Source organism: Anopheles coustani (assembly GCF_943734705.1).
Source record: "Anopheles coustani chromosome X unlocalized genomic scaffold, idAnoCousDA_361_x.2 X_unloc_10, whole genome shotgun sequence".
NCBI lineage: Eukaryota > Metazoa > Arthropoda > Insecta > Diptera > Culicidae > Anopheles > Anopheles coustani.
Genome location: NW_026525049.1, coordinates 65,001 through 92,500, shown reverse-complemented (window position 1 = coordinate 92,500; position 27,500 = coordinate 65,001). Strand labels below are relative to the sequence as shown.

The 27,500-nt window shown below is 45.6% G+C and overlaps 2 non-coding genes across 2 annotated transcripts in view; both read left to right on the top strand.

The window, feature by feature from the left end:
- The first annotated feature begins 26,599 nt into the window (after window positions 1–26,599).
- LOC131269860 (5.8S ribosomal RNA) lies at window positions 26,600–26,754 on the top strand. The gene has a single exon (XR_009179033.1). It is a non-coding gene; the product is annotated as a 5.8S ribosomal RNA (ribosomal RNA).
- Window positions 26,755–27,241: 487 nt separating this feature from the next.
- The window catches only part of LOC131269872 (large subunit ribosomal RNA), a 4,091-nt gene continuing 3,832 nt past the window's right edge, over window positions 27,242–27,500 (top strand). The window contains exon 1 of the ribosomal RNA XR_009179045.1: window positions 27,242–27,500. This exon is cut by the window's right edge and continues 3,832 nt beyond it. This is a non-coding gene — a ribosomal RNA (large subunit ribosomal RNA).

Genomic DNA, 27,500 nt, shown 5'->3' with positions numbered 1-27,500 from the left:
TTACCACATGAAGAGAAAAATTGGCTAAGTCCCGGATCCATATTATATGAAGAGAAAAATCGGCTAAGTCCCGGATCCATATTATATGAAGAGAAAAATCGGCTAAGTCCAGGATCCATATAATATGAAGAGAAATATCGGCTAAGTCCAGGATCCATATATAATAACCTAATAATCGGCTAAGTCCCGGATCCATATTATATGAAGAGAAAAATCGGCTAAGTCCAGGATCCATATATAATAACCTAATAATCGGCTAAGTCCAGGATCCATATATAATAACCTAATAACAGGCTAAGTCCAGGATCCATATTATATGAAGAGAAAAATCGGCTAAGTCCGAGATTGGGTCTGTCAGACATACACTTTCAAGATACCACACAAGCAAGCAAGATGGCCTAGTGATGGAACCATATAATATGAAGAGAAAAATCGGCTAAGTCCGAGATTGGGTCTGTCGGAAATACACTATCAAGTTACCACACAAGCAAGCAAGATGGCCTAATGATGGATCCATATGATATGAAGAGAAAAATCGGCTAAGTCCAGGATCCATATAATATGAAGAGAAAAATCGGCTAAGTCCCAGATTAGGTCTGTCAGAAATACACTTCCAAGTTACCACACAAGCAAGCAAGATGGCCTAGTGATGGATCCATATGACATGAAGAGAAAAATCGGCTAAGTCCAGGATCCATATAATATGAAGAGAAAAATCGGCTAAGTCCCAGATTGGGTCTGTCAGAAATACACTTCCAAGTTACCACACAAGCAAGCAAGATGGCCTAGTGATGGATCCATATGATATGAAGAGAAAAATCGGCTAAGTCCCAGATTGGGTCTGTCAGAAATACACTTCCAAGTTACCACACAAGCAAGCAAGATGGCCTAGTGATGGATCCATATGATATGAAGAGAAAAATCGGCTAAGTCCAGGATCCATATAATATGAAGAGAAAAATCGGCTAAGTCCCAGATTGGGTCTGTCAGAAATACACTTCCAAGTTACCACACAAGCAAGCAAGATGGCCTAGTGATGGATCCATATGATATGAAGAGAAAAATCGGCTAAGTCCCAGATTGGGTCTGTCAGACATACACTATCAAGTTACCACACAAGCAAGCAAGATGGCCTAGTGATGGATCCATATGATATGAAGAGAAAAATCGGCTAAGTCCCAGATTGGGTCTGTCAGAAATACACTTCCAAGTTACCACATGAGCAAGCAAGATGGCCTAGTGATGGATCCATATAATATGCAGAGAAAAATCGGCTAAGTCCCAGATTGGGTCTGTCAGAAATACACTTCCAAGTTACCACATGAGCAAGCAAGTTACCACATGAAGAGAAAGCCGGCAAAGTCTGGGAATGTTACCACATGAACTGGAAAATGGGCAAAAACCTACCTTCACAGGGAACGTGAATAAGTAAGGCTGTAGACATCGGATCGACAAGCCAAAGACTGATATGGAAAGGAAATGAGTAGTACTAGCTTTCCTGAGAGTTGCAGAGCTTAGACTGCATATGAACGAAAGTTATTAAGCGTCAAAGTCAGAGAAGTTACCCAAAGGAACACAAGTTCCAACTTAGAGCATGTATACCGCCTAGACGGTAAGAGGTACGGCCAGGCTGAGGAATAAGGAAATGTTGGCCAACATGTTCCCTAACTATCCCCCGAAGACCGCAAAGCAATCCAACATCAACCAAGAAAGTTATAGCCCGATCAAGGAAACACCTACTTTGCACCGATATTGCACCAAATACATGTACCAAGCACCTTCGGTTGCATACCTGCAGGGGTTTACCATAGTAGGCCATGGAAGACCGATATACCGAACATAATCACTTTCTATCTCCTCGGGTGTTTGAGATAGCGCTTTGCGGTACAAGAACGAAAGTTAGACTTTATCTTGGTGCATCTTTTTGCCCAAGATCACAAGACCCTATCTACCAAGGCAAGAAAGTTGTGTGGGGACAAAATGTCCAAAAGTGCCCAAAGTGGCACACTTGAACCATATATTCGAGAAAAACACAAGTGTGGGCCCGAGCTAGCAAGTTGAAATGTTCTGACCGTCAGTAGCCCTAGTTGAGGTGCACTTATCATTATATGAGGCCAACGTGCCAGCTAGTCTCTAAAGGGGCGATATGGGTGTTCCAAGGTTTGTACCCAATTGAGGAAAAAACAGGGTAAGGTACGGTGTACCGCGAATAACTCGGGCTATAGATGTCCGATCGATGAGTTTGGCATATGTATGGAAAGGTCTCGACGAGACCTAACTACCCTGAAAGTATGAAGGCAAAGACTTGAATGACCGGGAAGTTATTAAGTGCACAAGTGGTAAAGTTGCACCAAAGTCCATGTTACCCGAAGTGGTACATGAACACCCAATATTCGACCAAAACACAAGTTTAGAGACGAGCTAGCGAGCTACATTGTTCAGACCGTCAGTAGCCCGCATCAAGACACGCATTTCATTATATTGAGCCTAGCCGCTAGCTCGACTCGAAGTCGGTCATATGGTTGGTTGATGGTTTGGACCGACCACGTGGTGTACCAAGGTGATGTACCTTTCATGAATTAAAACTCTGGCTGTATGGCACTGAGCGACAAGCTAAGGTGTGATTTGGAATAGTCTTGAGTGGGACTATTTAGGAAAAATGCGAACAAAAAATCACAAAGTCCTTGGGCGAAGCTATTAGCGAAACATAGAGCAAATTGGTACAAAAAACTATGGAAATGGGACTTGAGTCAAAAATAACCGCAAGTTGGAGAAGAGATAGCAAGCTTGCGTAGAACAATTATATTTGGTGCATGGTATCACCAACAAAAAAGTATATGGGGCCAAGGTGCTGGCTGGCCTCCAAAGTGGAGATATGGGCGATCCAAAGTTTGTACCCAAGTACGAACAAGTATGGAAAAAACAGGGTAAGGTACCAAGTACCATTAATAACTTCGGCTGTAGATGGCCGAGCGAGGCAAACGGCTCACCGTTGGAAAGGTCTTGGGGAGACCTATCTACCCTGAAAGTTTCATGAGGCTGAGTTGAAAGACCACGGAGATATTAGGTGATGATGGTCCAATTCGGGGACCAAGTCGCAGGAAATGGCGCTTGACCAAAATCACCCTTGGAAGGTGAATACCGGCTTACCGGTAAGAGATAGCGACTTGGCGTAGAATATTCATAAGTTGGGCGTGTAGAGACGCAACTTTTATTATATGGGGCCAACCCGGTCAGGGTGCTCCAAGTCGGTCGTTTGGTTGGTTTATGGTTTGGGCCGACCACGTGGTTTGCCAAGTTGAGGTACCTTTCATGAATTATAACTTGGTCAGTTTGCCACCGAGCGACAAGCTGCGGTGTGTTTTGGAATGGTCTTGAGTGGGACTATCAAGGAAAAATACCAATCGAAAATCAGCTTGTCCATGGCCGAAGCTATTAGTGAAACATATAGCAAAATGGGTCCAAAAACGAATGAAATGGGAATTGGACCAAGAATAACGGCAAGTTGGAGAAGAGATAGCAAGTTGGCGTAGAACAACTATATTTGGTGCATGGCATGACCAACAAAAAAGTATATGGGGCCAAGGTGCTAGCTGGCCTCCAAAGTGGAGATATGGGCGATCCAAAGTTTGTACCCAAGTACGAACAAGTATGGAAAAAACAGGGTAAGGTACCAAGTACCATTAATAACTTCGGCTGTATATGGCCGAGCGAGGCAAACGGCTCACCGTTGGAAAGGTCTCGGGGAGACCTATCTACCCTGAAAGTTTCATGAGGCTGAGTTGAAAGACCACGGAGATATTAGGTGATGATGGTCGTATTCGGGGACCAAGTCGCAGGAAATGGCACTTGACCAAAATCCCCCTTGGAAGGTGAATACCGGCTTACCGGTAAGAGATAGCGACTTGGCGTAGAATATTCATAAGTTGGGCGTGTAGAGACGCAACTTTCATTATATGGGGCCAACCCGGTCAGGGTGCTCCAAGTCGGTCGTTTGGTCGGTATATGGTTTGGGCCGACCACATGGTGTACCAAGTTGAGGTATCTTTCATGAATTATAACTCGGTCAGTTTGCCACCGAGCGACAAGTTGCGGTGTGTTTTGGAATGGTCTTGAGTGGGACTATCAAGCAAAAATACAAACAGAATATCAGCTTGTCCATGGCCGAAGCTATTAGTGAAACATATAGCAAAATGGGTCCGAAAACGAATGAAATGGGACTTGGACCAAGAATAACGGCAAGTTAGAGAAGAGATAGCAAGTTGGCGTAGAACAATTATATTTAGTGCATGGTATGACCAAGAAAAAAGTATATGGGGCCAAGGTGCTGGCTGGCCTCCAAAGTGGAGATATGGGCGATACAAAGTTTGTACCCAAGTATGGCAAAAACTGGTAGAGGTACCTTTCATGAATTACTGCTCAGGCTGTATGGCACTTAGCGGGACGCTTGGCTCTGGTATGGAATAGTCTTGAGTGGGACTATCAAGGAAAAATACGAACAAAAAATCACCATGTCCACGGACGAAGGTATTAGCGAAACTTAGAGCGAAATTGCGACCAAGTCGCTGGAAATGGCCCTTGGACCAAGTATACCGTCAAGGCGGTACGAGATAGCGAGTTGACGTGGAATATTTATAAGTTTGCCTCCACGAGACGAAAGTTTAGTTATATGGGGCCAACCCGCTCAGGGTTGTCCAAGTCGGTCATATGGCTGATCGAAATTTTCGACCAAGTACTGAGAAAACAGGGTAAGGTACAGTGTACCTCGAATAACTTCGGCTGTAGATGTCCGAGCGAAGCAAACGGCATAGCGTTGGAAAGGTCTTGAGGTGCTCTAGGCACCCTGAAAGTATGAGAAAGCTATCTGGAAAACTCGTGGAGATATTAGACAAACATAGGGCCCAAAAGATACCAAGTCGCAGGAAATGGGCCCTCCTTGAACACCCTAAAATCCCAATTACGGCTAAGTTGCAGGCCAGCTAGCGAAGTGAAATGTTCTAGGCATAACTAGAACACGTTAAGGCGCAACTTTATGAATCAGAACTTTTTTCGATATCTGGTCCCCAAAGGGGGGATATGGGCGATCCAAGGATTTTTCCAAGTTTCGGTACTTTTTACGGTATCGCTCATAGCTCCGGCTGTATGCAAGCAAATGACAATCTAAGACATGATTTGGAAAGGTAATGAGTAGTACTAACTTACGTTAGAACACAGCGAAGCGCTATCGGTTCATGGCAAGGCCGATAGAAGCAGTCAAAGATGAAAAATGTTGACAAAATGAACAAAAATTACCTTGGTACGCGAATAGCGGCCAGGGATGAAGAGGTACGAAGGTGGTGTAGAACAATTATAATTAGGGCTTGGTACGCTCTAAAAGTTTGCCGAAGACCGCAAAGCGCTCAGACCCATAGAAAGTGGCCATTTGGGCCGAACAGTGCGTGCAAAGAGGTGAAAATGCAAAAATTGCACTTTGGGGGGCGATTTGCGGGGGGAAGGAGGGGTCGGAGGGCAAAATGACCCTTGACCAAAAAGTCTTATCTCGTCGAGATCTACAACATTGCCGAAGACCGCAAAACGCTAGCTCGCAATCGAAAAATCGAGAATTTGAAAATTTTCTAAGTCTTGGGCTCCCTAAGGAAAAGTTTCAAAAATCACGTTTGTCCCCAATTTTGAAGGGGAAGGAGTCGGTTTCGGGGCATGGTGTCTTCGGCAAAAAGTCTTATCTTTTTGCGTACTTTCGACTAGTTCAATAAAAATTTTTGACCCAAAAATTGTTCGGCGGACCCCTAGGTCGAAAAACCCGAAAAAAGTCGAAAAAAGTCGAAAATGTCGAAAAATGAGAAAACCTCATATTCGGACTCTACACGAGCCCCAGATATTGAAAAGTGAAATCCGCGGTCGATTTGGAACAAAAAATTGACCTAGGCAAAGTTGTATGGAGGTAGGGACCCCTGAGAAAAAAGTTTGGTCCCGAGGCTCCTTGGACCACCAAGTCCCTAGGTCGGACCAAAATCGGAAAAAATCCGACCAAAGTCGAAAGTGTCGAAAATTTTAAAAAACCCCTTTTGGGGCCCTATGGCCTCCCTAGATAATGAAAAGTGAGGTCCGCGGCCGATCCGGAAGAAAAACTTGACCTAGGCAAACTTGTATGACGGTGGGGACCCAAAAAAATTTCGATGAGTGTAGTTTAGACAGGCCGGAAAATGTATCGGTGGTCCGTATCAAGGGACGTCTTTTAGTTCCATGGGGTGGTGGTCGTCGAACAAAGTCGCCTAGGTCGACCACCAGAAAGACCAGTCGTGTTGTAATGGATGTTTTGGCCACTTTGCTAGGGAAACCTAGTAGGTCGAAGCAAATTTGGGGTTCGAGATGAGTTGGTGAAAGTTGGTCCAACCTAGGTGTGCTTAGTGGAGGTTGACCATGAAAGTAGAGCATGATAGGAATGACCATAACTTTGGTTCTAGATGTCGGATCGGTACACTTGAGGCAGTTTTGGAAAGGTGAAGGCCTGCTCTAGCTATGTTTCCTACCAAGCTAAGCGCCTACTAGTGACCCGGAGGAGGTATTAAGGGTCAAAGGCAAAAAGGGGTACCCTAAAGTGCATGTGACCAAGAAAATGGGAAAAACGGTATCGCCTATAGCTCAGGCTGTATGGCTCGGATCGGAAAGCTTGGATATGCGTTGGAAAGGTCTTGACGAGCGCTAGCTATGTGTCCTACCAAGCGAAGCGCTAGGTGTTGAGCAAGTCGGTCATATTAGAGGGCAAAGGTGAAAAATGGTGGTTTAGAGGCGAAAATTCACCTTATGATCGAAAATAGCGGGCGAACGATAAGAGCTACGAACACGGCGTAGAACAATCATAAGTACGTTACCACAAGACCTAACTTTGGCCAATATAGAGCGAGAAGATCGGAGGTACCCATCAGGGTGATATGGCTGGTTCAAAGTTGGACCAAAACGAGACTTGAGAAATGGGTTGAAACACGGTATCGCGAATAACTCAGGCTGTATGTAACGGATCGAAAAGCTAAGATCAGTGTTGGAAAGGTCGAACCGAGCGCTAACTATAATCCCAAACAACCGAAGCGCTAAGTGTTGAGCAAAACTGAGTTATTAAGCGACAAAGTGGAAAAATAATACCAAAATGGCCAAAAATCACACAAGACCAAGAATACCGAGCAGGCGGTAAGAGATAGCGGGTTGACGTAGAATACTTATAAGTTTGCCTCTACGAGACCTAAAAGTCGGCCATAGACAGCGAGAAGATCGGACCACTCTGGAAGGGTGATACGAGTGGTCAAAAATAGGCAAAAATGAAACATGGCTAAAATGGATTTGACTTGTGCACCATGTAGCTCCGGCTGTATGGCATGGATTGTAAAGCTAGGATATGTTTTGGAAAGGTAACACCCAGCGCTAGATACGACTAGAAGAAAGCAAAGCGCTAACTAGCATGATTTGGAAGTTATTAAACGACAAAGTCGAAAAATGTTACCAAAATTGAAACTCGAGTACATTGGGCCAAAAAGTACAAGTTGTGAAATTTGGACTTACGAGTAAAATACCGAGCAGGCGGTAAGAGATAGAGACTTGGTGTAGAACAATTATAAGTTGGGCGTGTAGAGACGCAACTTTCATTATATGGGGCCAACCCGGTCAGGGTGCTCCAAGTCGGTCGTTTGGTCGGTTTATGGTTTGGGCCGACCACGTGGTGTACCAGGTAGAGGTACCTTTCATGATTTATAACTCGGTCAGTTTGCCACCGAGCGACTAGCTGCGGTGTGTTTTGGAATGGTCTTGAGAGGGACTATCAAGGAAAAATACAAATGGAAAATCAGCTTGACCATGGTCGAAGCTATTAGTGAAACATATAGCAAAATGGGTTCAAAAACGAATGAAATGGGACTTGGACCAAGAATAACGGCAAGTTGGAGAAGAGATAGCAAGTTGACGTAGAACAATTATATTTAGTGCATGGTATGACCAACAAAAAAGTATATGGGGTCAAGGTGCTGGCTGGCCTCTAAAGTGGAGATATGGGCGATACAAAGTTTGTACCCAAGTATGGCAAAAACTGGTAGAGGTACCTTTCATGAATTACTGCTCAGGCTGTATGGCACTTAGCGGGACGCTTGGCTCTGGTATGGAATAGTCTTGAGTGGGACTATCAAGGAAAAATACGAACAAAAAATCACCATGTCCACGGACGAAGGTATTAGCGAAACTTAGAGCGAAATTGCGACCAAGTCGCTGGAAATGGCCCTTGGACCAAGTATACCGTCAAGGCGGTACGAGATAGCGAGTTGACGTGGAATATTTATAAGTTTGCCTCCACGAGACGAAAGTTTAGTTATATGGGGCCAACCCGCTCAGGGTTGTCCAAGTCGGTCATATGGCTGATCGAAATTTTCGACCAAGTACTGAGAAAACAGGGTAAGGTACCGTGTACCTCGAATAACTTTGGCTGTAGATGTCCGAGCGAGGCGAACGGCATAGCGTTGGAAAGGTCTTGAGGTGTTCTAGGCACCCTGAAAGTATGAGAAGGCTACCTGGAAAACTCGTGGAGATATTAGAGAAACATAGGGCCCAAAAGATACCAAGTCACAGGAAATGGGCCCTCCATGAACACCCTAAAATCCCAATTACGGCTAAGTTGCAGGCCAGCTAGCGAAGTGAAATGTTCTAGGCATAACTAGAACACGTTAAGGCGCAACTTTTTGAATCAGAACTTTTTTCGATATCTGGCCCCCAAAGGGGGGATATGGTCGATCCAAGGATTTTTCCAAGTTTCGGTACTTTTTACGGTATCACTCATAGCTCCGGCTGTAAGCAAGCAAATGACAATCTAAGACATGATTTAAAAAGGTATTGAGTAGTACTAACTTACGTTAGAACACAGCGAAGCGCTATCGGTTCATGGCAAGGCCGATATAAGCAGTCAAAGATGAAAAATGTTGACAAAATGAACAAAAATTACCTTGGTACGCGAATAGCGGCCAGGGATGAAGAGGTACGAAGGTGGTGTAGAACAATTATAATTAGGGCTTGGTACGCTCTAAAAGTTTGCCGAAGACCGCAAAGCGCTCAGACCCATAGAAAGGGGTCATTTGGGCCGAACAGTGCGTGCAAAGAGGTGAAAATGCAAAAATTGCACTTTGGGGGGCGATTTGCGGGGGGAAGGAGGGGTCGGAGGGCAAAATGTCTCTTGACCAAAAAGTCTTATCTCGTCGAGATCTACAACATTGCCGAAGACCGCAAAGCGCTAGCTCGCAATCGAAAAATCGAGAATTTGAAAATTTTCTAAGTCTTGGGCTCCCTAAGGAAAAGTTTCAAAAATCACGTTTGTCCCCAATTTTGAAGGGGAAGGAGTCGGTTCCGGGGCATGGTGTCTTCGGCAAAAAGTCTTATCTTTTTGCGTACTTTCGACTAGTTCAATAAAAATTTTTGACCCAAAATTTGTTCGGCGGACCCCTAGGTCGAAAAACCCGAAAAAAGTCGAAAAAAGTCGAAAATGTCGAAAAATGAGAAAACCTCATATTCGGACTCTACACGAGCCCCAGATATTGAAAAGTTAAATCCGCGGTCGATTTGGAACAAAAAATTTACCTAGGCAAAGTTGTATGGCGGTAGGGACCCCTGAGAAAAAAGTTTGGTCCCGAGGCTCCTTGGACCACCAAGTCCCTAGGTCGGACCAAAATCGGAAAAAATCCGACCAAAGTCGAAAGTGTCGAAAATTTTAAAAAACCCCTTTTGGGGCCCTATGGCCTCCCTAGATAATGAAAAGTGAGGTCCGCGGCCGATCCGGAAGAAAAACTTGACCTAGGCAAACTTGTATGACGGTGGGGACCCAAAAAAATTTCGATGAGTGTAGTTTAGACAGGCCGGAAAATGTATCGGTGGTCCGTATCAAGGGACGTCTTTTAGTTCCATGGGGTGGTGGTCGTCGAACAAAGTCGCCTAGGTCGACCACCAGAAAGACCAGTCGTGTTGTAATGGATGTTTTGACCACTTTACTAGGGAAACCTAGTAGGTCGAAGCAAATTTGGGGTTCGAGATGAGTTGGTGAAAGTTGGTCCAACCTAGGTGTGCTTGGTGGAGGTTGACCATGAAAGTAGAGCATGATAGGAATGACCATAACTTTGGTTCTAGATGTCGGATCGGTACACTTGAGGCAGTTTTGGAAAGGTGAAGGCCTGCTCTAGCTATGTTTCCTACCAAGCTAAGCGCCTACTAGTGACCCGGAGGAGGTATTAAGGGTCAAAGGCAAAAAGGCGTACCCTAAAGTGCGTGTGACCAAGAAAATGGGAAAAACGGTATCGCCTATAGCTCAGGCTGTATGGCTCGGATCGGAAAGCTTGGATATGCGTTGGAAAGGTCTTGACGAGCGCTAGCTATGTGTCCTACCAAGCGAAGCGCTAGGTGTTGAGCAAGTCGGTCATATTAGAGGGCAAAGGTGAAAAATGGTGGTTTAGAGGCGAAAATTCACCTTATGATCGAAAATAGCGGGCGAACGATAAGAGCTACGAACACGGCGTAGAACAATCATAAGTACGTTACCACAAGACCTAACTTTGGCCAATATAGAGCGAGAAGATCGGAGGTACCCATCAGGGTGATATGGCTGGTTCAAAGTTGGACCAAAACGAGACTTGAGAAATGGATTGAAACACGGTATCGCGAATAACTCAGGCTGTATGGAACGGATTGACAAGCTAAGGTCAGTGTTGGAAAGGTTGAACCGAGCGCTAACTATAATCCCAAACAACCGAAGCGCTAAGTGTTGAGCAAAACTGAGTTATTAAGCGACAAAGTCGAAAAATAATACCAAAATGGCCAAAAATCGGACAAGACCAAGAATACCGAGCAGGCGGTAAGAGATAGCGGGTTGACGTAGAATACTTATAAGTTTGCCTCTACGAGACCTAAAAGTCGTCCATAGAAAGCGAGGAGATCGGACCACTCTGGAAGGGTGATACGAGTGGTCAAAAATTGGCAAAAATGAAACATGGCTAAAATGGATTTGACTTGTGCACCATGTAGCTCCGGCTGTATGGCATGGATTGTAAAGCTAGGATGTGTTTTGGAAAGGTAACACCCAGCGCTAGATACGACTAGAAGAAAGCAAAGCGCTAACTAGCATGATTTGGAAGTTATTAAGCGACAAAGTCGAAAAATGTTACCAAAATTGAAACTCGAGTACATTGGGCCAAAAAGTACAAGTTGTGAAATTTGGACTTACGAGTAAAATACCGAGCAGGCGGTAAGAGATAGAGACTTGGTGTAGAACAATTATAAGTTCGGCATGTTATAACCTATATTTGGCCCGAACATAGTGTCGAGATCGGTGGTACCCAAAAGGGTGGTACAGGTGTTAGATGGTTTTCCCAGAGCATAAGCTCCACATGATATGGAAAACGGGAAACATCATAACTTCGGCTGTATGGCATGGAATGGAACGGACAAGGTATCGATGGAAAGAGAAAAGGTAGCGCTAACTATAATTCCTACCAAGCAAAGCGCTAGCATGTGACCGTTCGGGTGTTATTGTGAGTCAAAGACAGAAATTGTTACCACGAGAGGCGAAAATCCGGCTAAGTCCAAAAATACCGGGCTGGCGGTAAGAGATACGGCTTGGCCGTAGAACATTTATAAGTTGGCCAAGACAAGACCTAAGTTTCGTCCATAGACGACAAGAAGATCGAAGATACCTGAAGGTGAGATATGGGCGTCCCAAAGTGGGCCTTTGAAAAAGTGACAAACTTCCCTTATAACAGCATACACCAAATATCTCTGGCTCTATGGCACCGAATAAGAAGTTAAGCTCAGCGATAGAAAGGTGATAGTCAGCGCTAAATATCATACGAACAGAGTGAAGCGCTAAAGGGAAAGGATCTTGGTGATATAAGGTGACAAAGTCGAGAAAAGTTGCCTCAAAATCATGAAAAATGTGAAAAAATGGCTAAGTCCCGGGTGCCTTAAGGGCAGGTTGATCGAATGTACCGAGCTGGCGGTACGAGATAGAGACTTGGTGTAGAACAATTATATGTTTGGCATGGCAAGACCTACATTTGGTCAATACAAAAAGAGAAGATCAAAGAAACCCGTAAGGGTGATATTGGTGTCCAAAGGTAAAAAGCACTAAGTCTTGGGAAACTTATATGAAGAAAAAGGACCCTGATGGGTCATATAGGATGGATCGAAAAATCGGCTAAGTCCCAAAATGGGGATGTCAGAACTACACTCAAATGTTACCACACCAAGCAAGGCAAACTTATATGAAGCAAAGGACCCTGATGGGTCATATGGTATTGGTCGAAAAATCGGCTAAGTCCCAAAATGGGGATGTCAGAACTACACTCATGTGTTACCACACCAAGCAAGGCAAACTTATATGAAGCAAAGGACCCTGATGGGTCATATGGTATTTTACGAAAAATCGGCTAAGTCCCAAAATGGTGATGTCAGAACTACACTAAAATGTTACCACACCAAGCAAGGCAAACTTATATGAAGGCAATGACCCTGATGGGTCATATGGTATTTTACGAAAAATCGGCTAAGTCCCAAAATGGTGATGTCAGAACTACACTAAAATGTTACCACACCAAGCAAGGCAAACTTATATGAAGGCAAGGACCCTGATGGGTCATATGGTATTTTACGAAAAATCGGCTAAGTCCCAAAATGGTGATGTCAGAACTACACTAAAATGTTACCACACCAAGCAAGGCAAACTTATATGAAGGCAAGGACCCTGATGGGTCATATGGTATTTTACGAAAAATCGGCTAAGTCCCAAAATGATGATGTCAGAACTACACTCAAATGTTACCACACCAAGCAAGGCAAACTTATATGAAGGCAAGGACCCTGATGGGTCATATGGTATTTTACGAAAAATCGGCTAAGTCCCAAAATGATGATGTCAGAACTACACTCAAATGTTACCACACCAAGCAAGGCAAACTTATATGAAGGCAAGGACCCTGATGGGTCATATGGTATTTTACGAAAAATCGGCTAAGTCCCAAAATGGGGATGTCAGAACTACACTAAAATGTTACCACACCAAGCAAGGCAAACTTATATGAAGGCAAGGACCCTGATGGGTCATATGGTATTTTACGAAAAATCGGCTAAGTCCCAAAATGGGGATGTCAGAACTACACTCATATGTTACCACACCAAGCAAGGCAAACTTATATGAAGCGAAGGACCCTGATGGGTCATATGGTATTTTACGAAAAATCGGCTAAGTCCCAAAATGGGGATGTCAGAACTACACTCAAATGTTACCACACCAAGCAAGGCAAACTTATATGAAGCAAAGGACCCTGATGGGTCATATGGTATTTTACGAAAAATCGGCTAAGTCCCAAAATGGGGATGTCAGAACTACACTCAAATGTTACCACACCAAGCAAGGCAAACTTATATGAAGCAAAGGACCCTGATGGGTCATATGGTATTTTACGAAAAATCGGCTAAGTCCCAAAATGGGGATGTCAGAACTACACTCAAATGTTACCACACCAAGCAAGGCAAACTTATATGAAGCAAAGGACCCTGATGGGTCATATGGTATTGATCGAAAAATCGGCTAAGTCCCAAAATGGGGATGTCAGAACTACACTCAAATGTTACCACACCAAGCAAGGCAAACTTATATGAAGGAAAGGACCCTGATGGGTCATATGGTATTGATCGAAAAATCGGCTAAGTCCCAAAATGGGGATGTCAGAACTACACTCAAATGTTACCACACCAAGCAAGGCAAACTTATATGCAGGAAAGGACCCTGATGGGTCATATGGTATTGATCGAAAAATCGGCTAAGTCCCAAAATGAGGATGTCAGAACAACACTCATGTGTTACCACACCAAGCAAGGCAAACTTATATGAAGCAAAAGACCCTGATGGGTCAAATGTTATTTTACGAAAAATCGGCTAAGTCCCAAAATGGGGATGTCAGAACTACACTCAAATGTTACCACACCAAGCAAGGCAAACTTATATGAAGGCAAGGACCCTGATGGGTCATATGGTATTTTACGAAAAATCGGCTAAGTCCCAAAATGGGGATGTCAGAACTACACTCAAATGTTACCACACCAAGCAAGGCAAACTTATATGAAGCAAAGGACCCTGATGGGTCATATGGTATTTTACGAAAAATCGGCTAAGTCCCAAAATGGGGATGTCAGAACTACACTCAAATGTTACCACACCAAGCAAGGCAAACTTATATGAAGCAAAGGACCCTGATGGGTCATATGGTATTTTACGAAAAATCGGCTAAGTCCCAAAATGGGGATGTCAGAACTACACTCAAATGTTACCACACCAAGCAAGGCAAACTTATATGAAGCAAAGGACCCTGATGGGTCATATGGTATTGATCGAAAAATCGGCTAAGTCCCAAAATGGGGATGTCAGAACTACACTCAAATGTTACCACACCAAGCAAGGCAAACTTATATGAAGGAAAGGACCCTGATGGGTCATATGGTATTGATCGAAAAATCGGCTAAGTCCCAAAATGGGGATGTCAGAACTACACTCAAATGTTACCACACCAAGCAAGGCAAACTTATATGCAGGAAAGGACCCTGATGGGTCATATGGTATTGATCGAAAAATCGGCTAAGTCCCAAAATGAGGATGTCAGAACTACACTAAAAAGTTACCACACCAAGCAAGGCAAAGTACCTAGGTGAACCCTAGGAAGAAACACGGACCAAGTCAGATGGCCTAAGTCAATAGAACAAGTGACCTAGGCAAAGTTGTATGGCGCTGAGGACCCTGAAAAATCTGGTTAGTGTAGTTTAGACAGGGTAGGTTTTTGGGTCGGCCGAACCCCCTTATTTTGGGTTTTGGCCTCATCAAGAAGCTACACCTAGGCAAACTGCCTAGGGTGAAAGTGCGAAGACCAATCGAATAGTAAGACAAGTTTTGACCGATCGCCCTAGGCAAGCTTGTATGAAGAAAGGGACCCTAAGGGTCATATGGAAATACATGAAAAATCGGCTAAGTCCCAAAATTGGGATGTCAGAACTACACTAAAAAGTTACCACATCAAGCAAGGCAAACTACCTAGGTGAACCCTAGCAAGAAACACGGACCAAGTCAGATGGCCTAAGTCAAGAGTGCAAGTGACCTAGGCAAAGTTGTATGACGGTGAGGACCCTAAAAAATCTGGTTAGTGTAGTTTAGACAGGGGAGGTTTTTGGGTCGGCTGAACCTCCTTATTTTGGGTTTTGACCTCCTCAAGAAGCTACACCTAGGCAAACTGCCTAGGGTGAAAGTGCGAAGACCAATCGAATAGTAAGACAAGTTTTGACCGATCGCCCTAGGCAAGCTTGTATGAAGAAAGGGACCCTATGGGTCATATGGAAATACATGAAAAATCGGCTAAGTCCCAAAATTGGGATGTCTGAACTACACTAAAAAGTTACCACATCAAGCAAGGCAAAGTACCTAGGTGAACCCTAGCAAGAAACACGGACCAAGTCAGATGGCCTAAGTCAAGAGAACAAGTGACCTAGGCAAAGTTGTATGGCGCTGAGGACCCTGAAAAATCTGGTTAGTGTAGTTTAGACAGGGTAGGTTTTTGGGTCGGCCGAACCCCCTTATTTTGGGTTTTGGCCTCATCAAGAAGCTACACCTAGGCAAACTGCCTAGGGTGAAAGTGCGAAGACCAATCGAATAGTAAGACAAGTTTTGACCGATCGCCCTAGGCAAGCTTGTATGAAGAAAGGGACCCTAAGGGTCATATGGAAATACATGAAAAATCGGCTAAGTCCCAAAATTGGGATGTCAGAACTACACTAAAAAGTTACCACATCAAGCAAGGCAAACTACCTAGGTGAACCCTAGCAAGAAACACGGACCAAGTCAGATGGCCTAAGTCAAGAGTGCAAGTGACCTAGGCAAAGTTGTATGACGGTGAGGACCCTGAAAAATCTGGTTAGTGTAGTTTAGACAGGGGAGGTTTTTGGGTCGGCTGAACCTCCTTATTTTGGGTTTTGACCTCCTCAAGAAGCTACACCTAGGCAAACTGCCTAGGGTGAAAGTGCGAAGACCAATCGAATAGTAAGACAAGTTTTGACCGATCGCCCTAGGCAAGCTTGTATGAAGAAAGGGACCCTATGGGTCATATGGAAATACATGAAAAATCGGCTAAGTCCCAAAATTGGGATGTCTGAACTACACTAAAAAGTTACCACATCAAGCAAGGCAAAGTACCTAGGTGAACCCTAGCAAGAAACACGGACCAAGTCAGATGGCCTAAGTCAAGAGAACAAGTGACCTAGGCAAAGTTGTATGACGGTGAGGACCCTGAAAAATCTGGTTAGTGTAGTTTAGACAGGGGAGGTTTTTGGGTCGGCTGAACCTCCTTATTTTGGGTTTTGACCTCCTCAAGAAGCTACACCTAGGCAAAGTGCCTAGGGTGAAAGTGCGAAGACCAATCGAATAGTAAGACAAGTTTTGACCGATCGCCCTAGGCAAGCTTGTATGAAGAAAGGGACCCTATGGGTCATATGGAAATACATGAAAAATCGGCTAAGTCCCAAAATTGGGATGTCTGAACTACACTAAATAGTTACCACAGCAAGCAAGGCAAAGTACCTAGGTGAACCCTAGGAAGAAACACGGACCAAGTCAGATGGCCTAAGTCAAGAGTACAAGTGACCTAGGCAAAGTTGTATGGCGCTGAGGACCCTGAAAAATCGGGTTAGTGTAGTTCAGACAGGGGAGGTTTCTGGGTCGGCTGAACCTCCTTATTTCGGGTTTTGGCCTCCTCAAGAAGACAGACCTAGGCAAACTGCCTAGGGTGAAAGTGCGAAGACCAATCGAATAGTAAGACAAGTTTTGACCGATCGCCCTAGGCAAGCTTGTATGAAGAAAGGGACCCTATGGGTCATATGGAAATACATGAAAAATCGGCTAAGTCCCAAAATTGGGATGTCTGAACTACACTAAAAAGTTACCACATCAAGCAAGGCAAAGTACCTAGGTGAACCCTAGGAAGAAACACGGACCAAGTCAGATGGCCTAAGTCAAGAGTACAAGTGACCTAGGCAAAGTTGTATGGCGCTGAGAACCCTGAAAAATCGGGTTAGTGTAGTTCAGACAGGGGAGGTTTCTGGGTCGGCTGAAACTCCTTATTTCGGGTTTTGGCCTCCTCAAGAAGACAGACCTAGGCAAAGTGCCTAGGGTGAAAGTGCGAAGACCAATCGAATAGTAAGACAAGTTTTGACCGATCGCCCTAGGCAAGCTTGTATGAAGAAAGGGACCCTATGGATCATATGGAAATATACGAAAAATCGGCTAAGTCCCGAAATTGGGATGTCTGAACTACACTAAAAAGTTACCACATCAAGCAAGGCAAAGTACCTAGGTGAACCCTAGGAAGAAACACGGACCAAGTCAGATGGCCTAAGTCAAGAGTACAAGTGACCTAGGCAAAGTTGTATGGCGCTAAGGACCATGAAAAATCGGGTTAGTGTAGTTAAGACAGGGGAGGTTTCAGGGTCGGCTGGACCTCCTTATTTCGGGTTTTGGCCTCCTCAAGAAGACAGACCTAGGCGAACTGCCTAGGGTGAAAGTGCGAAGACCAATCGAATAGTAAGACAAGTTTTGACCGATCGCCCTAGGCAAGCTTGTATGAAGAAAGGGACCCTATGGGTCATATGGAAATACATGAAAAATCGGCTAAGTCCCAAAATTAGGATGTCTGAACTACACTAAAAAGTTACCACATCAAGCAAGGCAAAGTACCTAGGTGAACCCTAGGAAGAAACACGGACCAAGTCGGATGGCCTAAGTCAAGAGTACAAGTGACCTAGGCAAAGTTGTATGGCGCTGAGGACCCTGAAAAATCGGGTTAGTGTAGTTCAGACAGGGGAGGTTTCAGGGTCGGCCGAACCTCCTTATTTCGGGTTTTGGCCTCCTCAAGAAGACAGACCTAGGCGAACTGCCTAGGGTGAAAGTGCGAAGACCAATCGAATAGTAAGACAAGTTTTGACCGATCGCCCTAGGCAAGCTTGTATGAAGAAAGGGACCCTATGGGTCATATGGAAATATACGAAAAATCGGCTAAGTCCCAAAATTGGGATGTCAGAACTACACTATAAAGTTACCACATTAGCAAGGCAGACTTGTATGAAGAACGGGACCCTGGTGAAAGTAGCAAATATCCCAAACCGAACATGAATATTATACACACAAGAGTACGAACATAAAGGAACACGGACCAAGCGTACCGAGAGAATCGGTACTATAGAACCCTCGTGGTTCTACACAAAGACTTTATGTTAGGGGTTCAAGCCCCATAGTACTCAAACGGTGACAGTAGCAAATATCCCAAAACGAACGTGAATCTTATTCACAAGAGTACGAACATAAAGGAACACGGACCAAGCGTACCGAGAGAATCGGTACTATAGAGCCCTCGTGGTTCTACACAAAGACTTTATGTTCGGGGTTCACACCCCAAATCGAACGTGGAATTTACTTTCTGATGGTCATGCGGTCGTCCAAAGGGGTCTAGTATCCTGGGATGACAAGCATCACGGGCACAGCTCGTATCAAAACAGTCGAAGAGGCCCGCGAAAGCTTGCTTTCCATGGCTATGCGATGCACAAATTGAGTTTACTCACCGTAGTATAAAACGAACGAACCGAACCTATCCGAGTAGGGATAATGGGCGCAGTAACATACTTCTGTGACCCAGCGAGAGTTGAACGAGGTGACATGAACTGTCAGTGGCTTATATCAGATGGGATACATACATGAGATTGCTTTCAAATCTACACTCGAAAACCTAACCAAGTAAAAGCGAACGTGGGGAGGATTCGAAACTGGTAACGAAATCTTAAGCTGGAAAGAGTCATCACTATGGATACATATTATGCGAAACCAATCAAGTGCTCAGTACTGATCCAAAACCTAAGAGCACTAGTGAACACCTTATTCTCACCCTAGTTCACATCCAAGTGATCGACCACGTGTGTGAAGCAAAGACCAATCGAATTCCTGAATGAACCGAACACTATGAACAAATGGCCAAAAACGTTATAACTATCCAAACATACTACTATCTAGCGAAAGTCATCACGATGGAACCATACCATGATCTTTAACCTATAGCGCTCACCATATTCCTACCCAGAGTGCAAGTGAACAGATTGCTCACCCCTACCCAGTTCACAACCACGTGATCGACTAACATACCGAGGTTACCACAAGTCAAAGTTATACGTTTACAAGCGCAAGACCAATCGAAAACCCCGAAAGCAATCTCGACCCAAAATGTATTATCCGTGAGTGTAGTCGAGTCTCGTACTCGTCATCTGTAATCGTCGGATAGAATATCCAGTACACGGTTGTCTTTCCAAATGAAATCTACATACAGAACTCGCTCTTGGCAAATGGGTGGCATTGGCGCAATCAGGAGCGAGTTCCCGTCCGGGTGCCAAGTGATTGGCAAATGTCTGGGGGAAAGCAACCATATATTGATTTGTCTGTTAGTGTACTGGGTGTTTGAGGTATGTAGTATCCACGCTTGGTTGGGTGTGTCAGAGGACCATGGATGCGTTCACAACCCCAATTGGGGTACATCGGGAATGATTTTGTGGAACCGATGTGCCCGGCACACACTAAGTTTTGTTGCAAGTTAATAGTGTGCCATGTCCGGGGGGGTTGTGATTAAACTCTGGTGAATTGCGTACTGTGGTGATTGGGGTATGAAAGCCCCGCAGTTGCAATGATCGGACGCGCCTAGCGTGTCCTTTAGTTGATGGTAGGGAAATGAAGGCCCTTGTCAGCTCACCTAAGTATTCATGGAAGTTTGGCATAAGGTCGCTGTGGTAGGGGTATGAAGGCCCCGTCAGCGCATGCACAATCGGGCGCACGAGCGCTTAGCGGAGTCGAATGCCGCTCAAGTGCCTGTCCGGTGCATCGGGTGTGTGTGATACGAGGGCAATGAGGTTCGCACGGGGGCTCGCCTCCCGTGTGCTACCGGACTTGACAACATATAGAACGTGGTGTTTGCTCCTCCGGGTGCAATGGGACAATGAACATTCGAACGCAAAGTCGGAATTCTGGTTGATCCTACCAGTAATATACGCTCGTCTCAAAGGTTAAGCCATGCATGTCTAAGTACAAACAGATTTAATGTGAAACCGCATAAGGCTCAGTATAACAGCTATAATTTACGAGATCATCAACCTAGTTACTTGGATAACTGTGGAAAATCTAGAGCTAATACATGCAACATGCCAGGACCCTCGCGGGAACTGGTGCACTTATTAGTCAAACCAATCGCGGGTTCTCCGTGTCATTGAGTTGAAGTCTGGATAATGATGCTGATCGTATGGTCTCGCACCGACGACAGATCTCGCAAATATCTGCCCTATCAACTATGGATGGTAGTATAGAGGACTACCATGGTTGCAACGGGTAACGGGGAATCAGGGTTCGATTCCGGAGAGGGAGCCTGAGAAATGGCTACCACATCCAAGGAAGGCAGCAGGCGCGTAAATTACCCAATCCCGGGACGGGGAGGTAGTGACGAGAAATAACAATATGAAACTCTTTAATGATGTTTCATAATTGGAATGAGTAGAGCATAAATCCTTCTACGAGGATCAAGTGGAGGGCAAGTCTGGTGCCAGCAGCCGCGGTAATTCCAGCTCCACTAGCGTATATTAAAATTGTTGCGGTTAAAACGTTCGAAGTTGATACTTGTCCAACACAGTCCGGCTCCGCCGACCCGGTCAACCCGTGGTCGGTGGGCCAAGTCGGAATCTGGTTGCGACTCAATGGTGTGGTAGGGCACCAAGTCTGTGTCATGGTGTGCCCTTCAACGGGTGCAAGTGTAACATAGAGCTCGACCGCTCACGTTTACCTTGAACAAATTAGAGTGCTTAAAGCAGGGTGCCCAAACGCCCTAGAATAATCTTGCATGGAATAATGGAATACGACCTTGGTCTAATCTTTCATTGGTTTGTACTCAGACCGGAGGTAATGATTAACAGAAGTAGTTGGGGACACTAGTATTACGGCGCGAGAGGTGAAATTCGTAGACCGTCGTAAGACTAACTAAAGCGAAGGCATTTGTCAAGGATGCTTTCTTTAATCAAGAACGAAAGTTAGAGGATCGAAGGCGATTAGATACCGCCCTAGTTCTAACCGTAAACGATGCCAACTAGCAATTGGGAGACGCTACAACCAGGTGCTCTCAGTAGCTTCCGGGAAACCAAAGTCAGGTTCCGGGGGAAGTATGGTTGCAAAGTTGAAACTTAAAGGAATTGACGGAAGGGCACCACAATGAAATGGAGCTTGCGGTTCAATTTGACTCAACACGGGAAAACTTACCAGGTCCGAACTTATGGAGGTGAGACAGATTAATAGCTCTTTCTCAAATTTAAGGGTAGTGGTGCATGGCCGTTCTTAGTTCGTGGATTGATTTGTCTGGTTAATTCCGATAACGAACGTGACTCACATATGCTAACTAGAACGCAGTCAGCGTTAATGCGTCGATGCCGATTGGAACGGGTTAGGACCTTTCGGTGGAGTATGACCTGACACCTTCGCTGTTCGTGTGCGCAAGTGCACTTACGGTACGCTGCTTAGCAGGACAATTTGTGTTTAGCAAAATGAGATCGAGCGATAACAGGTCCGTGATGCCCTTAGATGTTCTGGGCTACACGCGTGCTACAATGTGGGTAGCAGCGTGTCTCCTATTCCGAGAGGAACGGGAAATCACTCAAATACTCACTTAGTAGGGATTATGGATTGCAATGGTCCATATGAACTCGGAACTTCTAGTAAGTGCTGGTCATCAGCCAGCGTTGAATACGTCCCTGCCCTTTGTACACACCGCCCGTCGCTACTACCGATGGATTATTTAGTGAGGTCTTTGGAGATGATCGTTCGCTGGATCCTCGTGAACCGCGTCTGCTTTATCGAAGTTGACCGAACTTGATGATTTAGAGGAAGTAAAAGTCGTAACAAGGTTTCCGTAGGTGAACCTGCGGAAGGATCATTAGTGGCCAAGTGATCCTTCCAGAAGTCCGAACCTGCGGGTTGAGACTTCGGCACAAGTTGCCATATGATAATTGACGAAACACTATAGAAGTCCGAACCTGCGGGTTGAGACTTCGGCACAAGTTGCCATATGATAATTGACGTAACACTAACAAGTCCGAACCTGCGGGTTGAGACTTAGGCACACGTTGCCTTATACATGACTTCGAACAAATACACAAGTCCAAACCTGCGGGTTGAGACTTAGGCACAAGTTGCCTTATACATGACTTCGAACAAATACACAAGTCCGAACCTGCGGGTTGAGACTTAGGCACAAGTTGCCATATGAAAGTTGACGAAACACTAACAAGTCCGAACCTGCGGGTTGAGACTTAGGCACACGTTGCCTTATACATGACTTCGAACAAATACACAAGTCCGAACCTGCGGGTTGAGACTTAGGCACAAGTTGCCTTATACAAACATTGGCCAAATAAACAGAAGTCCGAACCTGCGGGTTGAGACTTAGGCACAAGTTGCCATATTATATTCGATCAAACACTAGGTAGTCCGAACCTGCGGGTTGAGACTCAAGACCGTAACAAGATGTCACTATACAAGTCCGAACCTAAGGGTTGAGACTTAATGCGATCTAGATACCAAGTTGACATCCAATACCTGTTGAGCAAAACCAAAGATTCCCTGTTCTCGAATGATTACACTATATAACAGGGAATCATGAAGAAATCAAGCAAGCGTGAAACAAAGTCATCACTTGGGCATGCTCGATAGCCAACCACATGACCTTAACCTAAGAGAGCATGCAAACCACATGATACCTATAAACGATTAACCCGCCCTAGTTCAATCGTTCACCAAGTGATGACTTCAGTATGGCTAAGAGAAAAACTTTTAAATGGGAAAAACTCTAAGTCCGAACCTCCGGGTTGAGACTTCCGCGTCGGAGGTGGGCGCACCTCCTATCCGAAAGATGATGAATCAGGGGTGTTCGGTCAGCAATGGTCGGATTCCCCGTCGTAGTCCAACTATGACAATCAAAGTCAAGACCTCCGGGTTGAGACTTTCCGCGAGTACAAGCATAAAGGAACACGGACCAAGCCGTACCGAGAGAATCGGTACTAGAGCCCTCGTGGTTCTACATTGAGAGAGCCCTCGTGGTTCTCATTAGGGGCTTTATGCAAGTCGTACTCAATACTGTGGTGTGAAGTATAAAGTAGTCCTCGCCTGGTCCACGCTGCTTCGGCGGTCCTGGGTAAGATAGTTAATTCTAGCTTGCCCTATAGTGGAATGAGGACACTTAATGCTTCGTCTTTTAGCGGCGGCTAGACTCCTCCTCACGGGGAACGAGTTGACGCACACAGCGGCGGCTTACGCACTATGGCAATCATGGATGCCTGAAGATTCCGTGAAGTTCTCCCCTGGTCCACGCTGCCTCGGCAGTCCTGGGTAAAATGGAATATTTCCAGCTTGCCCTATAGTGGAAGAGGACTATCCAACAATACAAAGTCAAGACCTCCGGGTTGAGACTTTCCGCGTCGGTGGTGTCGCGCACCGCCTATCCGAAAGATGGTGTAACAGGGGTGTTCGATCAGCAATGGTCGGATGCCCCGTCATAGTCCAACTATGACAACCAAAGTCAAGACCTCCGGGTTGAGACTTTCCGCGTCCGGAGGTACGCGTACCGCCTACCCGAAAGATGGTGTGCTTCTGGGGTATTCGATGAGTCGGATACCCCGTCGTAGTCCAACTATGACAATACAAAGTCAAGACCTCCGGGTTGAGACTTCCGCGTCGGAGGTGCGCGCACCGCCTACCCGAAAGATGGTGAATCAGGGGTGTTCGATCAGCAATGGTCGGATGCCCCGTCGTAGTCCAACTATGACAATCAAAGTCAAGACCTCCGGGTTGAGACTTCCGCGTCCGGAGGTACGCGTACCGCCTACCCGAAAGATGGTGAATCAGGGGTGTTCGATCAGCAATGGTCGGATGCCCCGTCGTAGTCCAACTATGACAATACAAAGTCAAGACCTCCGGGTTGAGACTTTTCGCGAGTACAAGCATAAAGGAACACGGACCAAGCCGTACCGAGAGAATCGGTACTAGAGCCCTCGTGGTTCTACATTGAGAGAGCCCTCGTGGTTCTCATTAGGGGCTTTATGCAAGACGTACTCAATACTGTGGTGTGAAGTATAAAGTATAGAGTCCTCCACTGGTCCACGCTGCTCCGGCGGTCCTGGGTAAGATAGTTCATTCTAGCTTGCCCTATGTGGAAGAGGACTCAATACCCTACCTGTTGAGCTTGAAACAAAGTCATCACTTGGGCATGCTCATATTGCCATACAATATTCCATTATCTACTAATGAGCATGCAGCTATATGATTATAACCTGTAAACGATTACCCCGCCGTAGTTCAGCGCTTCAACCAAGTGATGACTTCAGTATGGCTAGTGTGTGAAGTATAAAGTATAGTCCTCCCCTGGTCCACACTGCTTCGGCGGTCCTGGGTAAGATAGTTAGTTCTAGCTTGCCCTATGTGGAAGAGGACACCATACTTAATACTGTGGTGTAATGAACAAAGTATAGTCCTCCACTGGTCCACGCTGCTTTGCAGTCCTGGGTAAGATAGTTAATTCTAGCTTGCCCTATGTGGAAGAGGGCATACAAGACAAAGTATAGTTCTCCCCTGGTCCACGCTGCTCCGGCGGTCCTGGGTAAGATAGTTAATTCTAGCTTGCCCTATGTGGAAGAGAGCATACATGAACCAAGAACGAAGGTTATGATCGAGGAATGATTCGACAACTAACCGATGGTATGAAATGTGAAGAATTCAAGCAAGCACACAATCAAGTCATCACTTGGGCATGCTCGATAGCCAACCCTATGACATTAACCTAGTAGAGCATGCGAAAACCAATATATATGTAAACGATGCCCCTCCCTAGTTCAGCGCTTCAACCAAGTGATGACTTCAGAATGGCTAAATCAAATCGGTTCAAAACATACCATCGGTACCCTATTGAAACACACAAGTCGATATCAAACCTCATGATTGTGTAGTCCTCCACTGGTCCACACTGCTCCGGCGGTCCTGGGTAAGATAGTTCATTCTAGCTTGCCCTATGTGGAAGAGGGCACATTACTCAATACTGTGGTGTTATGAACAAAGTATAGTCCTCCACTGGTCCACGCTGCTTCGGCGGTCCTGGGTAAGATAGTTAATTCTAGCTTGCCCTATGTGGAAGAGGGCATACAAGACAAAGTATAGTTCTCCCCTGGTCCACGCTGCTTCGGCGGTCCTGGGTAAGATAGTTAATTCTAGCTTGCCCTATGTGGAAGAGAGCATACATGAACCAAGAACGAAGGTTATGATCGAGGAATGATTCGACAACTAACCGATGGTATGAAATGTGAAGAATTCAAGCAAGCACACAATCAAGTCATCACTTGGGCATGCTCGATAGCCAACCTCATGACATTAACCTAGTAGAGCATGCGAAAACCAATATATATGTAAACGATGCCTCCCTAGTTCAGCGCTTCAACCAAGTGATGACTTCAGAATGGCTAAATCAAATCGGTTCAAAACATACCATCGGTACCCTATTGAAACACACAAGTCGATATCAAACCTCATGATTGTGTAGTCCTCCACTGGTCCACGCCGCTTCGGCCGTCCTGGGTAAAATGGAACATTCCAGCTTGCCCTATGTGGAAGAGGGCACATTACTCAATACTGTGGTGTGAAGTATAAAGTTCAGTTCTCCCCTGGTCCACGCTGCTTCGGCGGTCCTGGGTAAGATAGTTCATTCTAGCTTGCCCTATGTGGAAGAGGACACTTAATACTTCGTCTCTAAGCGGCGGCTTGACTCCTCCCTACGGGGAACGGGTTTACGCGCACAGCGGCGGCTTACGCACTATGGCAGTCATGGATGCCTTACGTTTCTATGAAAAGTGTGTTCCTCCCCTGGTCCACGCTGCTTCGGCAGTCCTGGGTAAGATAGTTAGTTCTAGCTTGCCCTATGTGGAAGAGGACACGTAGACTTACTGTGGTGTGAAGTATAAAGTTCAGTTCTCCCCTGGTCCACGCCGCTTCGGCCGTCCTGGGTAAAATGGATTCATCCAGCTTGCCCTATGTGGAATGAGGACACTTTATGCTTCGTCTCTAAGCGGCGGCTTGCTCCTCCCTACGGGGAACGGGTATACGCGCACAGCGGCGGCTTACGTTATGGCAGTCATGGATGCCTTACGTTTCCATGAAAAGTGTGTTCCTCCCTGGTCCACGCTGCTTCGGCAGTCCTGGGTAAGATAGTTAGTTCTAGCTTGCCCTATGTGGAAGAGGACACGTAGACTTACTGTGGTGTGAAGTATAAGGTTCAGTTCTCCCCTGGTCCACGCCGCTTCGGCCGTCCTGGGTAAAATGGATTCATCCAGCTTGCCCTATGTGGAATGAGGACACTTTATGCTTCGTCTCTAAGCGGCGGCTTGCTCCTCCCTACGGGGAACGGGTATACGCGCACAGCGGCGGCTTACGCAAGTTAGTCACCCTCGGCAGTGGATCACTCGGCTCATGGATCGATGAAGACCGCAGCTAACTGCGCGTCATAATGTGAACTGCAGGACACATGAACATTGATAAGTTGAACGCATATTGCACGTCGTGGGAACCTACCATGATGTACAGATGACTGAGCGCTTATATTTGAGAAATGTATCGCATACATTTAACTACGCCGTGACACCCGTCACGAGACGTGCACCATGATGTTAACTAGGGTCGCGACGACCCGCTAGCATTAAAGAACCCGTGGTTTACAATATACTGGCATTGGAATTCGAAGTATTTAGAGCGTCCGTGTTCCCGCGTGAGGCGGAAGTACGAGGAGAAGGCGTGCTTGTGGTGTCTGTGGTGGTGTTTACTGATGTCTAGCTTCAGCTTATTTATTTATTTAAATAGAAGCGAAGATGTCAAAGTAGCGTCGAAGCAGCAGCGGTAGCACAAATGATTCAAGTATGGAAGTTGACCAAAGGAACACAAACAAACTAGCGTATGGGCAATGGAAGGTATCAGTGAGTTAAACCACACGCGGGCTAACAGCCCGTTAACCGAGTCCAACGGTACATATTGGACATTGAAACAAAGTAGTCGCAAGCCAGATGTGACGATAACAACCGCAAGGTACATAAGCCTCAGTTCATGTGTGACAACCCCCTGAATTTAAGCATATTAATAAGGGGAGGAAAAGAAACCAACCGGGATTCCCTGAGTAGCTGCGAGCGAAACGGGAGAAGCTCAGCACGTAGGGGTGGCGGCCAGTCCGTCTATCCGATTCCGTGTACTGGTGCGTCTCACTATCCGTCATCTTAGCGCTTTTCAAGTCCAACTTGAATGTGGCTCAGAACCCATAGAGGGTGATAGGCCCGTAGAACAGCGCCCGTTGGAT